Source organism: Hyperolius riggenbachi, chromosome 2 (genome assembly GCF_040937935.1).
Source record: "Hyperolius riggenbachi isolate aHypRig1 chromosome 2, aHypRig1.pri, whole genome shotgun sequence".
Lineage (NCBI taxonomy): Eukaryota > Metazoa > Chordata > Amphibia > Anura > Hyperoliidae > Hyperolius > Hyperolius riggenbachi.
Genome location: NC_090647.1, coordinates 193,126,336 through 193,141,851, shown reverse-complemented (window position 1 = coordinate 193,141,851; position 15,516 = coordinate 193,126,336). Strand labels below are relative to the sequence as shown.

General features: G+C 44.1%; 1 protein-coding gene across 1 annotated transcript in view; it reads right to left on the bottom strand.

The window, feature by feature from the left end:
* Positions 1–15,516, bottom strand: part of GPC6 (glypican 6) — an 850,247-nt gene that overhangs the window by 98,507 nt on the left and 736,224 nt on the right. The window lies entirely within an intron of this gene.

Here is a 15,516-nt window from a genome sequence, read left to right as displayed (position 1 = left end):
ACACACCTGACACATCGCCACTTACTATGCAATGGCAGCTGTAGTTCATGAAGATCGACTTCTTATTAGTAGTATGAATCATTTAACATCCATACCTATAAGTGCTTTATATCCCTTGCTAGTTTTCAACAGATCTGTTAAAGCCAGGAGAAATAGCTTTACCAAACTAGAAGTGTTAATATAAATACAAAAGTGTGCATTTGTTGCTAAATGCAATGTATGGTTAATAATAAATCCATATATGGGTATTGGAAGTCTAATATAGCCCCATCATTTTTCAGCATTTCAAGTTAGTGACTTTAAAAAGTAGTAATGAAACTTTCAGGGCCATTCACACTTGCACAGATTATGCTCTACTCCCCCCACTCTCCTTCTCTGTCACAATTAGTGAAAATGGTATGGTCCAATGTAGTGTTGGGCGAACAGTGTTCGCCACTGTTCGGGTTCTGCAGAACATCACCCTGTTCGGGTGATGTTCGAGTTCGGCCGAACACCTGATGGTGTTCGGCCAAACCGTTCGGCCACATGGCCGAACGTTTCCTGAACGTTCGGCTAGCGCTGTGATTGGCCGAACGGGTCACGTGGTTCGGACCCGAACGCGCTCTGATTGGCCGAACTGTCACGTGGTTCGGGTAAATAAATACCCGAACCACGTCATATCTCCGCCATTTGTCTGTGGGTTTAGCTTTGGGTAGGCAGGCAGGGTAGTTCGCGCTCCAGCCACGCTAGCCAGGGTCCCCCCAGTCATTGTGTCGCTGCTGGGAATAGTAGTACACCGCTCGCTCAGCCACACTATATAGCATTGTGTTTACTGCCACTCTGTGTACCTCGCTCAGCCACACTATATAGCATTGTGTTTACTGCCACTTTGTGTCTGCTGAGAATAGTAGTACACCGCTCGCTCAGTCACACTATATAGCATTGTGTTTACTGCCACTCTGTGTACCTCACTCAGCCACACTATATAGCATTGTGTTTACTGCCACTCTGTGTCTGCTGGGAACAGTACTACACCGCTCGCTCAGCCACACTATATAGCATTCTGTTTACTGCCACTCTGTGTCTGCTGGGAATAGTAGTACACCGCTCGCTCAGCCACACTATATAGCATTGTGTTTACTGCCACTTTGTGTCTGCTGGGAATAGTAGTACACCGCTCGCTCAGCCACACTATATGGCATTGTGTTTACTGCCACTCTGTGTACTGAAACTTTACATTGAAACTTTACAATCAATTTTCTCAAAAACGATAAGCTCTTTTTCAAATATTTTTTTTCCTCTTGTACCCACTCCAAAGGTGCATATACCCTGCAAATTTGGGGTATGTAGCATGTAAGGAAGCTTTACAAAGCACGAAAGTTCAGGTCCCCATTGACTTCCATTATGTTCGGAGTTCGGCGCGAACACCCGAACATCGCGGCGATGTTCGGCGAACGTTCGCGAACCCGAACATCTAGGTGTTCGCCCAGCACTAGTCCAATGTGGCAAAAAATCCACCTGATCATATTTTGACTTAATGGCTCCCATTCACCTTTAATAAATGGGGCCTTGCCACATCAGGAAGCACCATGGCCAGCAGCCGTGTACATCACCCAACACAAGTGTGAACAAGCATTAATTATGGGCTTGTGGACCTTGTCATTTAAAATTTGTGTTCCCTGTTGTCTCATTATATTTGAGCCAATAAACAAACATACCTTTTAATGTAAAAATATGTTTTTATTAGCTTTTTTACCTTTCAGATTTTCTAGAGTAGATGAGAATGAATAGAATTATGAACAATTAGTGTGATTTTCCATGTAAATCCTTGGTTTTGGAGCCATAACAACTGTATACAATTTTGCTTAAAGGGAACCTGAAGCAAGAGGTATATGGCAGCTGCCATATTAATTTCCTTTTGTGCAGTGCCAGTTGTCTGAAAGTCCTGCTGATCATTCTGGCACCAGCAGTGTTTGAATCAAACACCTGAAACAAGCATGTGGCTAATCTTGTCATATATGAGTCAGAAACATCTGATCTGCATACTTGTTCAGGGTCCATAGCCAAAGGAATTAGAGGCAGAGAATCAACATGGCAGCCAGGCAACTGGTACTGTTTAAAATTAAATCATGTCAGTCTCCATACCCCTCTCCTTTCAGGCTTCCTTTAAATCTCTGATTTTGTATGGAGTAACCTGACAGATTATTGTTATGTTTCTCTGCAGGTTCGCATAGTCAGAAATATCAATAATAACAATTGCAAAAAACAATTACAATTCTAAAGCATAGCAAAGTGGGGTAGCTGAGCTTGGTATCCTCACAGCTCTTGGTGATACCCTGAATGGCTTTCTGATGACGGAATTTATTTAATGTTACAGAAGACATAGAAGTTAGTTATACGACCTTGGAATTCTTACTTTAAAAAGGTAGCAAGAAAAAAGAGTGCAGGACGAGGGTGGACGAAAAGGGCCCCGCCATAGACTTTAATGCAATTATCGTTAATACGGTGAAAAAAGCAGAAGAAATGGCGCCACGACAAATATTGTTAACAACATTAGAACATTATAGTTTTTGAAGTGGTTATCGTTTTAGAAGCTTGCAACGTTATAGTTTTTGTTATATTATTTAATTTACATGTACAGATTTTACGTTATCAAAGATACTATCGTTTCTATGTGTAAAAGGGTGTTTCTGCAGAGGGAGTGATTAGGGTTAGGCAACAGCAAAGGGGGGGGGGGGGTTAGGGTTAGGCACCACCCGGGTGGGGGTTTGTTTTAGGCAACACCAGGGGGGTGGTTAGGGTTAGGCACCACCCGGGGATAATTAAGGTTAGATACCACCGGGGGGGGGGGGGGGTAATTAGGGTTAGGCACCACCAGGGGAGGGTTCTGCGTGAGAGCAGGGTTGGGTTAAGCCGTATTGTTGAATTACGTGACAATTTTTAACGTTAATATCTTTTCGTTATTATTTTCCGTCTGTTTTAAAGATGGTATTTATCGTTAAAGTTTGACAACGATGTTTCATTATCAGATTTCATTATCCACCCGTGCCATTTCGTTATCAAGCCAAGCCCTTTTTTCACTGCGCCCTTTTTCATGCACGCCTTTAAAAGTGTCCATTTATTTAGCTAAAACATGAACAGTAGTTTCAAAGGACATTTCTTCATGGTGCACAAAAATAGTTCAGTTTTATTGCCATTAATGTAAAATGGGACCATAATCTCAAACCAACATCTGGAATAGATTGGCAGAATTGATGTTGTACAGGAAAGGGCACGCGATTATCAAGGAGAAATGCATACATAAATTACTCAGTCAATCGCTTTTCTGCTGAGGAAGAGAATGAAAAAAAGTGATGTTCATCTAATGTTCTAGAAAATGATTTCATAAATTTAACTCTGGAGTTTAAAATGCTTCCTTCACCTACTCCATAATATTCTACCTGAGTCAATTAGAATAACTTGTACTACACCTCCAATAACTCATACGCTTCATGTGGGTTTTCTGTGAATGCTACTCTACATACAACACTGACTTACTATTGGTATTGAGCTAAGCTGTGCTCTAAACCCTGGAGTTATGGTGGTTATATCCAGTAGTAAACAAAGATTGGTCTATAAAGAATGAGCTGAAGTTTTGTGTAAATTGAGTTGTACGGCAAAATCATTTTGGCCTTCCCAACGGCTTTCCAGGGCATGCATTTGAATGTTCTAATGACACATGAAATATGCGCACTTGTATTTTGGGTCTTTCAGATCTTTAAGACCTCTGCAGAGGTGCACAACTGTCCCCTTACCAGGATCAAAAACCAAAACTCTTACTTGGCATCAATTCTTGAAACTACTCTTAGTGGAGAGCCTAAAAAAAGCAATCATTATCAATCAATGTCTGCTTTTAATTACTTCTTTAAAGTGGCCTACTAGATACTGTAGGATGTGTTAGGTGTCCTTCTAATGAATGCACCAAAAGACTAAAGGTAGCCATACACTGGTCGATTTGCCATCAGATTCAACCAACAGATAGATCCCTCACTGATCGAATCTGATCAGAGAGGGATCGTATGGCTACCTTTACTGCAAACAGATTGTGAACCGATTTCAGCCTGAAACCGTTCACAATTTGTTGTGGTGGTGCTGCTGCCGCCGCTCCCGCCCGCATGCCCGCATACATTACCTCCTCCGCCGGCATGACTGCCCCCGGTCACGGCTGCTCCGTCTCCGCTCTGGTCTCCAGGTCCGGCATGCTTTACTTCTTCCTGCCCGGCACAAAGTTTAAACAGTAGAGCGCCCTCTACTGTTTAAACTTCCTGCCAGGCAGGAGGAACTGAAGCATGCCGAAGACCAGAGCGGAGACGGAGCAGCCGGGGGCGACCGGGGGCAGTCGCGCCGGCTAGAGATGAGCGTAATGACCTAATTACGATTTTGCGAAATTTGCGAAATTTCGCGTAATTAGTGTAATTACGATTATGGCCGTAAGTACATAATCGTAATGAAGAAGGATTTCGCGAAATTTCGCGTAAGCGTAATTTTCGCGTAATTTTCGCATTACAGTCGTATCATGCCGTAATTTCGCATTAAACGCTACCGTAATTTCGCGTTAAACCGTAACGCTCCGTATAATATAAAAAAGCCGCCGACTTTAAGGGTTAATAGCAAAGCCCCCTTAAATGCTAAGAGCCTCAAATTTGGAGAATATATTAAGGAGATCAGGAGGAATAAGAGGAAAATTTTTTTTTTCAAAAAGACCTTATAGTTTTTGAGAAAATCGATGTTAAAGTTTCAAAGGAAAAATGTAAACATTTAAAAACCCGCCGACTTTAACGGTTAATAGCAAAGCCTGCTTAAAGTTTAGGAACACCAAATTCCCAGGGTATATTAAGGGGATCAGTGGGAATAAGAGGAAAATTTTTTTTTTCAAAAAGACCTTATAGTTTTTGAGAAAATCGATTTTTAAGTTTCAAGGGCGAAAATGTCTTTTAAATGCGGAAAATGTCAGTTTTTTTTGCACAGGTAACAATAGTGTATTATTTTCATAGATTCCCCCAAGTGGGAAGAGTTTTACTTACTTCGTTCTGAGTGTGGGAAATATAAAAAAAAACGACGTGGGGTCCCCCCTCCCAGACCTCTTTAACCCCTTGTCCCCCATGCAGGCTGGGATAGCCAGAATGCGGAGCACCGGCCGCGTGGGGCTCCGCACCCTGACTATACCAGCCCGCATGGTCCATGGATTGGGGGGTCTCGGAAGGGGAGGGGCAGCCAAGCTTTCCCCTCCCCCTCCGAGCCCTTGTCCAATCCAAGGACAAGGGGCTCTTCTCCACCTCCGATGGGCGGTGGAGGTGGAGGCCGCGATTTCCTGGGGGGGAGGTTCATGGTGGAATCTGGGAGTCCCCTTTAAAAAGGGGTCCCCCAGATGCCCACCCCCCCTCCCAGGAGAAATGAGTATAGAGGTACTTGTACCCCATACCCATTTCCTTTAAGAGTTAAAGTAAATAAACACACAGACACTTAGAAAAAGTATTTTAATTGAACAAAAAACATAACCACGAAAAAAGTCCTTTAATATTCTTAATTAACCATTAATACTTACCTGTCCCTTTAAATAAATGATCCCTCGCAATATCCTCGGAAATGTTCTATCAGTTACAATGTAACAAAGTTATTACAATGTAACAACTTTGTTACATTGTAACTACGCCGCACCCGACGCCACTCGCCGCTCAGCCGCCGCATACGCGTCCGTGCAGGACGCTAAGTCCCCGCAGCTCCCGCTGTCCACCCCGCCCACAGCTGTCACCCACATGTCACCCACATGTGGGTGACATGTGGGTGACATGTGGGAGAGGCGGGGAGGGCAGCGGAGCCCAAGGGGACTTAGCGTCCTGCACGGACCCGACAGAGCTCTGAGCTATATAGCTCAGAGCTCTGAGAAGCATCTTTGTATTTGGGCTCCAAGGAGCCCCATTGGTCCTTAGCAGACCAATGGGGTTCCTGTAAATCAGAAGGAACCCCATTGGTCTGCTAAGGACCAATGGGGCTCCTTGGAGCCCAAATACAAAGATGCTTTCGAGAGCTCTGAGCTATAGCTCAGAGCTCTGTCGGGTCCTGCAGCGCAGACGTGGCGGCGGCGGCGGTGAGTGACGTTGGGTGCGGCGTAGTTACAATGTAACAAAGTTGTTATATTGTAATAACTTTGTTACATTGTAACTGATAGAACATTTCCGAGGATATTGCGTGGGATCATTTATTTAAAGGGACAGGTAAGTATTAATGGTTAATTAAGAATATTAAAGGACTTTTTTCGTGGTTATGTTTTTTGTTCAATTAAAATACTTTTTCTATGTGTTTGTGTGTTTATTTACTTTTAACTCTTAAAGGAAATGGGTAAGGGGTACTACAAGTACCTCTATACTCATTTCTCCTGGGAGGGGGGTGGGCATCTGGGGGACCCCTTTTTAAAGGGGACTCCCAGATTCCACCATGAACCCCCCACCCAGGAAATCGCGGCCTCCACCTCCACCGCCCATCGGAGGTGGAGAAGAGCCCCTTGTCCTTGGATTGGACAAGGGCTCGGAGGGGGAGGGGAAAGCTTGGCTGCCCCTCCCCTTCCGAGACCCCCCAATCCATGGACCATGCGGGCTGGTATAGTTAGGGTGCGGAGCCCCACGCGGCCGGTGCTCCGCATTCTGGCTATCCCAGCCTGCATGGGGGACAAGGGGTTAAAGAGGTCTGGGAGGGGGGACCCCACGTCGTTTTTTTTTTATATTTCCCACACTCAGAACGAAGTAAGTAAAACTCTTCCCACTTGGGGGAATCTATGAAAATAATACACTATTGTTACCTGTGCAAAAAAAACGGACATTTTCCGCATTTAAAAGACATTTTTGCCCTTGAAACTTAAAAATCGATTTTCTCAAAAACTATAAGGTGTTTTTGAAAAAAAATTTTTCCCTCTTATTCCCACTGATCCCCTTAATATACCCTAGGAATTTGGTGTTCCTAAACTTTAAGCAGGCTTTGCTATTAACCGTTAAAGTCGGCGGGTTTTTAAATGTATACATTTTTACTTTGAAACTTTAACATCGATTTTCTCAAAAACTATAAGGTCTTTTTGAAAAAAAAAATTTTCCTCTTATTCCTCCTGATCTCCTTAATATATTCTCCAAATTTGAGGCTCTTAGCATTTAAGGGGGCTTTGCTATTAACCCTTAAAGTCGGCGGCTTTTTTATATTATACGGAGCGTTATGGTTTAACGCGAAATTACGGTAGCGTTTAATGCGAAATTACGGCATGAACGAAACGCGAAATTTCGCGTTGAAAATTACGCTTACGGTATTTTCAATTACGATTTTAATGGCAATTTCGCTACGCTAATTTCGCATCGTAATCGCAAATTTCGCATGCGTAATTATAGTAATGCGAAATTACGAAAATTTCAGCTCAACTCTAGCGCCGGCGGAGCAGGTAATGTATTGCCGCTCTATTGCGTCGGTCGTCGGGCACTCAAACGCCGCTAGCGACGCGCTCCCTACCCGCGGGCGATCGATGGTAATTTTCCGTACGGAGCGATCGACGGGATTGGACGAAATGGATCGAAATTCGGCGTGTAGCGCAAATGATTGGCAGCAGATTTGATCCCAGTGATCGAATCTGCTGTCAAAACGGCGGCAAATCGGGCCAGTGTATGGCCAGCTTTAAAGCGGACCTAAACCAAACATTTTTTTAATTCAAAATATTTAGTTGCACCACTCTGACACATACAAATATAAATAAACACTCCTTCAAGCCTATGAGCATTTCAGTGAATGCTTTTCACCCTCCTCTTTGCATAACTAGGGTTATACAGGTGGCAGCCATTAGCAATTCCTCCTTTGCTGGACACTATCTACTCCACCAGTTTGCCAGATTATTTGCCGGCAATATGAAAGGAAGGGAGGGGTTCCTCCAATAAATGTAAAATATTTTATATTTGTCATCATGCAGCTGAAAAAAGGCTGCTATTTATTATTATAATTTAGAAAATAGATTTTATTTCTGAAATCTTGTATTTTTAGTTTGGGTCCACTTTAATCCCATCGACTCTGAGGTTATATGATTCAGCTTGCAATCAGTTAAATTAATGTTTAGACCATAACAAAAAATCTGAATTTTATATTAAAATTTAGTGTTAATTATTGTGCAAGGCATGATCAGTTTTTACTTTGGTTCCACCTGTTAACTAAAGTAAAAATAAACTTGAGGTAATAAATTGTATGTGTAGTACGGGTAATAAATAGAATATTAGTAATATAAAAAGGGCCGCATATTTTTATTTAAAAAGAAGCAGAAGCAATGACCATTTTGACTTTCCTGTATTAAAGCCTATTAGTTTATCTTCTCATTGACAGGTAACATACTTTTAGCCTCTATTTACTTTTCAGGAAATTGGACTTAATTTGACAAGCTGCTTGACAAGCTCTTTTGCATAAATAACAATCCAAGTTTTTTTTTTTAACTCTTGCTGTCCTGGAAAACAGAAAGGGACAGCAGATAATTTCATAGTAGGGATAGTACTATATGTCTATATGTTTATGTCATCATGGCACATGTCATTTCAGGTACACTTTAAAGCTCACATGAAGAGAAAATAAGCATATGAGATTAACAATTGTATTTATAGACCTAATCCTAAATAGGACGTCCCTGGAATATGGTCTTATTTTGTATTTTAAAATTAAAATCTTAAATTTTTTTACTGTCTCAGGTGATTGAAGAGAGGTTTTTTTTACGTTTTTCAACTCCCACAGAGACAATTTTCGAACTATTACACTTTTTTTTTAATCTATACCCTGCACTCATAAGTGTTCATTCATTTAGCCACAGAATTTTATCAGCTCTAAAAATTTGTTAGTGAATTGACACCTAAGTTCAACTGCAGTCCAGCAAATGTACATGTACTGGCAGCTTACGTAAAATTTTGCAGGTGGCACGTAAACTATTGAACATACTTTATGCAGTTCCCATAACTCGCCCTAGACACAAGCTACTTGTTTAATGCACACTTCACAAATAACGAAACACATATTATGAAAGCAACATACAAATTGCATATATAACACGGGTGAAGCAAACTGTATAACATACACTATTTGTAGTAGCAGAACACCAAAGAGAATTTACTTGCAGGCCCGGCCATGTATGTAAATTTAAATGATATTTAGTGAACATACCCCATCACATCTTATGTGATCTTATAATTGTTATACACTAGTTCTTAAAAGCAGTAAAAAGATATAATGCTAATTACATTACAACAGTACTCACAAGAAAAAGTAACAAAGAAAACATGATTAAAAAGCTATAACGATATCAAATGCATGTGTGTTCTAATAAGCATAGTCATATCAGTGAACTGTAATGCCACACTAAGGAAATTAATGAAACAATACGTTACATTGAATCAATTCATTAATAATTATGTTAGCACACCAGATGTTCAAGCTAGCTGCTGATTAGTGTGCATATTTCACCAAGGAGATGACAATTAACGACTATAACAAAGATTGGAGTGCCTGGCTGAATCTATCCCAGATGCAGACTTTTCTGCATCACAGCAATGCCACGTCGGGAAAAATGAACTAGAATCATGAATATGTAAAATGTTTACTGAATTTGTTTGATTCTTTTATTAAATTTCAGCGTGACAAGTGGCTATAGATACAGCAAAACACCATGAACTATATATTAACCCCCAGTAACATTTCTAAAACCATAAAAATAAAAGCTAGCATGGGAAATCCACAGGACTTATATTGCTTTCATTATTGCATCAGTTTTCATAGCAGTAAAAGCATACCATAAGGCTCAGGATACTTTTGCTACTAAGTGGAGAAAATTAATTGACATAATGAATAATTTTATTCATATCGATTTATGTGGTTGTACTAAAAGCCACCAAAGTTGGTCAGTCAATATGGGGCTCACATAATTGCGCTCTGGTAAGATTGAGGTTTCTTATACTGCTATGCAGTTATTTTTATGAAAGGCTTGAAATGGTAGATCCTGATTATAAAGATTCCAACAAGTTTATGCAACTAATTGACTTCAGCTCTGTCAACCACGCAGCTCCTTGCTTTGAACCAAAGCAGTAGCTGTTATCTTCTCCAGGCAGGTACACCACCCCTGCACTCACCAACAGAGCCGGGCCAACATATAGGCTGGCAAGGCTACAGCCTCGGGGTGCTGGTCAGTGATGTAATTAATGGGTGCAGCCGCAGGATCAGATTCTACTTTGTCTGCCCCGCGCCCGCCCTGCAATTTACCGTCAGCTACTAATTGTGCAGCAGCGTGGTTCATTCTGTACTTACTCTCTCTAAGAGTAGTTAGTTGCCATGGTGACAATAATGCCAGCGCCGTCCCCTGCTCTCTCCAGCCACCGCCGGGCATGTTATACATTTGTAAGCTGCATGCAGGCCTGTCCCATATTGATTTATGCTCTTCCAGGCCGCCCACCCCTCTGCCAACTTTTCCTGGGATCTCTGCTGCCCACCTGCCACACTGAGCTAACCTCTCCTGTCCCCTGTTGTCTGCGGTCAGCCCCCTATAAAGCTTACCCGCTTGGCCTGGCTGTAATAGCCCCGCTGTCATCACAGTGATGACAGGCACGGCTGTGGCATCATGTTGCTAGGCAACAGCAGGAAGCCAGCGTCTGCTGTAAGGGAAGAGGTGCCGGCTTCCTGCAGAGTTGCCTGTTTACTTGCTGCATGTGTGAGCTGTGGCTGGACTGGACAGGGAGGGACCCCCTGATAGCCAGACAGCAATAAACGTCATGCCTATGCCCTTTGGATGACCAAAGGGGAGTGGGACCCAGCTGTTGTCACGTGGATGTTTGGTATTTTAGGTATGGAGGGGGGTTGGTGTTTTGAAAGAGTGTGTGTGTGTGTGTGTGTGTGTGTGTGTGTATACTGTATGTGTGTGTACTGTGAGTATACTGTATGTCCGCATACTGTATGTCTGTGTACTGTATATGTGTGTGTGTATACTGTATGTCTGTGTACTGTATGTCTGTGTGTGTGTGTATACTGTATGTCTGTGTGTGTGTATACTGTATGTGTGCGTACTGTGAGTATACTGTATGTCTGCGTACTGTATGTCTGCGTACTGTATGTGTGTGTGTGTGTGTGTGTGTGTGTGTGTGTCTGTGTGAGTACTGTTTGTATACTGTATGTCTGTATATGTATGTCTGTGTGTGTGTATATACTGTATTTCTGTGTACTGTATTTCTGTGTACTGTATGTCTGTGTATGTATACTGTATGTCTGTGTACTGTATGTCTGTGTGTGTACTGTGTGTATACTGTATGTGTGTATACTGTATGTCTGTGCACTGTATGTCTAAGTGTATACTGTATGTCTGTGTCTGTGCTGTATGTCTGTGTACTGTATATCTGTGTGTGTACTGTGTGTATACTGTGTGTCTGTGTACTGTATGTCTGTGTACTGGGTGTGTGTATACTGTGTATGTGTATACTGTGTATATGTGTGTAAGGTGGAGCCTAGTGTTTGGCGAACACCTAGATGTTCGGGTTCGCGAACGTTCGCCGAACATCGCCGCGATGTTCGGGTGTTCGCGCCGAACTCCGAACATAATGGAAGTCAATGGGGACCCGAACTTTCGTGCTTTGTAAAGCTTCCTTACATGCTACATACCCCAAATTTGCAGGGTATGTGCACCTTGGGAGTGGGTACAAGAGGAAAAAAAATATTTGAAAAAGAGCTTATAGTTTTTGAGAAAATTGATTGTAAAGTTTCAAAGGAAAAACTGTCTTTTAAATGTGGAAAATGTCATGTTTCTTTGCACAGGTAACATGCTTTTTGTCGCCATGCAGTCATAAATGTAATACAGAGAAGAGGTTCCAGGAAAAGGGACCGGTAACGCTAACCCAGCAGCAGCACACGTGATGGAACAGGAGGAGGAGGCGCAGGAGGAGAAGGCCACGCTTTTTGAGACACAACAACCCAGGCCTTGCATGAGGACAAGAAGCGTGCGGATGCAGTCATAAATGTAATAAAGATAAGAGGTTCAATAAACAGGGACCGGGCGGCAACGCTAACCCAGCAGCAGCAGACGTGATGGAACCGGAGGAGGCGCAGGAGGAGAAGGCCACGCTTTCAGGCGCAACTCAGGCCTTGCATGAGGACAAAAAAATGCGTGCGCAGAGCAATGCAATGAGTAGCTTTCAGGACACAATGGGCTATTCGGAGGAGCTATTCCCACCCCCACAATCTTCTACCTGTGAAAGGTCAATGGAACAGCCACAAATGTTGTGCCCGGATTCACAACCTTTTTCTGTGGAAAATGCACCTCGCACTGAAATGCAAGGCGAGGCCGAGGATGAACATGACGTCAACAACTCAACATGACGCAAAATGGGGTCGGAACAGAAAGCTGCTTTCAATGTTTTGAAGGCCTTAATTGCCTCCGGTGGCCAGTTAGATGCATCATTCATCACACCCAAATCCCAGAGCAATGTGTGCAGGAATTTGAATCGCAGGAGGTGTACCGAGATCATCTGGACAAGTGACCAAGTGACCAAGTGACAAGTGACAAAGTGAAAAGTGACAAAGTGACCAGTGACAAAGTGACAAAGTGACAAAGTGACTGACAAAGTGACAAAATGACAAAGTGACAAGTGACAAAGTGACAAAGTGACAAGTGAGAGGTTGTTCTGGGGAGCTCTACTCCACTGCACACAGTCACATATGAGGAGAGGTCTCGTCGGGACTGCTGATCCTTCTCAGCTTGCTCAAAGCCTTGAGGGTTCCTGAAGATCCTCTGCTTGGAGTTCGCCGGGGTTCAGCTTGGTGTCGGGGTCGGCGGCGTCCTCCTCACTCCAACGTGGCAGATCTTCTGTTGAAGGAAAAAAAAAATCATTTTTTAAAGTCCAGTACCGCTTCTGAAGGACTCACCAAGAGATGCAGGAGCGCTTCAATCTAGCGCACCATCGCTCGCTGGGTGATGTCCCTCCCTACACGCTGGAATTCTACGCTGCACATGCTAGCACGCTTTTGCGCAGTGCCGAGGCGCATTCCAGCAGCTAGCTACCAAGCTTCTGTGGATCTGATTGGGCCACCATGTTGGATCTCTGCCAAGTCCTCCAAAATTTTGAGCAATCCACGTTGCTTGTGACTGAGCAGTGACAACTCTACAGTCAGCATTACAATACCACTGCTGTGTTTACTGAAGAAATCAATGTTGAAGATGGAAACCGCTGGCATGATGCAAGTGGGGGAATCTGAAGATGAAAACGATCAGCGTGATGATACCAACATCAGGCAACGTGCCTCAGGAAACGCTGGTCCCAGCTATGACAAAGAACAGGACGAGGAACAGCTGGAGTTGGAGCAGAATTTGGATGCCCCCACTGGCGAGGGACAGAGCGGTGCACGTTGGACTTCCACAATTTAGCGGGAATGGACAGCAGAAGAGGAAGAAAGTGATGCTGGTGACGAATATGGTGCATCACAACAATCACAACGCTCACAAGAACATGAAGACAGAGGAGTCTGTCAGGATTCTCTGGCACACATGGCTCAATTCATGCTAGACTGCATTGAACGCGGCCCGCGCATTATTCACTATTCATTATTATTCATTATTCTGGACAACACCAATTACTGGGTTTATACCCAGTTTATACAAACACAATGTTAAAAAACTGATTGAAGAAAGTGTCAGACAGGTCAAAAATGGAACAATTCCAGCAGGCCCTTGAGGATGGAGACTTTAGAGAGGAGATTGACATCCTCCTCCTTCTCTAGCCAGTTGTACGCCGACAGACTGACTTCAGCAAACCCAGGAGGACCAGGAGGGCAGCAAAGAACACAAGCTGCTGCTAGTGCCCAAAAGGGAATGGTATTGGCAGTGTCCTTGGAGTGGGAACATTTTCTGACACCCATGCAGCAGCCCACAGAACAGCAATCGGGCAGTCCCACGTACTCCAACACCAATCGCCTGGAGAAGATGGTCAAGGACTACATGTCAGATGGCGTAGCTGTGTTGAACAATCCATCTGCAGACAGACGGTGAGTGTGACAGCACAGAAGGACCATGGCAACTCACTCATAGTACCACAGTTTGATAGTGCTGCCCAAAAAATTATATGGATCCGTGGACCCGGGCAGTACTGGGAAGTGGGAACGCAGATTTTAGTACCTAAACACACGATACAACATGTTTTCCGGGGTCGGACTCTGAGGCACATACAGATGGTCCCGATCATCATCCTCATCATACAACTCTTCTCCTGAGTCTGACCCACCCACCACCTCTGCCACCCCAACATCCCCAGACACAGACCCCTCATCGTCCTCAACATTAACTTGGGATGCTGGCCTGAGCCCGACCTCCTCCTCCACATCAGGCCCCATCATCTCCTCAATGGCAGCCCTCAATAATCGCTCTGGCGCTGGACCGATGGACACAACGTTCTCCTCCGGGGAGGGCTGCTGCTGACCACTGGCTGCTGGGGTGGATGTTATAGCTTGCGTGGGGCGTTGGCTGTTGCTGTTGTTGGGAGTGCTGCTCACAGCGGAGGTCTCTGAGGAACTCGTGGGGAGCTCATATAGTGGTTGACGTTGAGTGGAGTATTACTGATCCCAGCAATATACACACTGACTGGCAGAGTACGCAATGCTATATAGTGGTTGACGGTGAGTGAAGTACTACAGATCCCAGCAATATACACAGTGACTGGCAGTACAATGGTATGGGTGGGTGAGCAGAGTACTACAGATCCCAGCAATGCTATATAGTAATGGGGTGACTGAGTGAGCGGCAGTGTACTACTGTTCCCCGCAGACACAGAGTGGCAGTAAACACAATGCTATATAGTGTGGCTGAGCGAGCGGTGTACTACTATTCCCAGCAGACACAGAGTGGCAGTAAACAGAATGCTATATAGTGTGGCTGAGCGAGGTACACAGAGTGGCAGTAAACACAATGCTATATAGTGTGGCTGAGCGAGCGGTGTACTACTATTCCCAGCAGACACAAAGTGGCAGTAAACACAATGCTATATAGTGTGGCTGAGCGAGCGGTGTAGTACTGTTCCCAGCAGACACAGAGTGGCAGTAAACACAATGCTATATAGTGTGGCTGAGCGAGGTACACAGAGTGACAGTAAACACAATGCTATATAGTGTGGCTGAGCGAGCGGTGTACTACTATTCCCAGCAGACACAGAGTGGCAGTAAACAGAATGCTATATAGTGTGGCTGAGCGAGGTACACAGAGTGGCAGTAAACACAATGCTATATAGTGTGGCTGAGCGAGCGGTGTACTACTATTCCCAGCAGCGACACAATGACTGGGGGGACCCTGGCTAGCGTGGCTGGAGCGCGAACTACCCTGCCTGCCTACCCAAAGCTAAACCCACAGACAAATGGCAGAGATATGACGTGGTTCGGGTATTTATTTACCCGAACCACGTGACAGTTCGGCCAATCAGAGCGCGTTCGGGTCCGAACCACGTGATCCATTCGGCCAATCACAGCGCTAGCCGA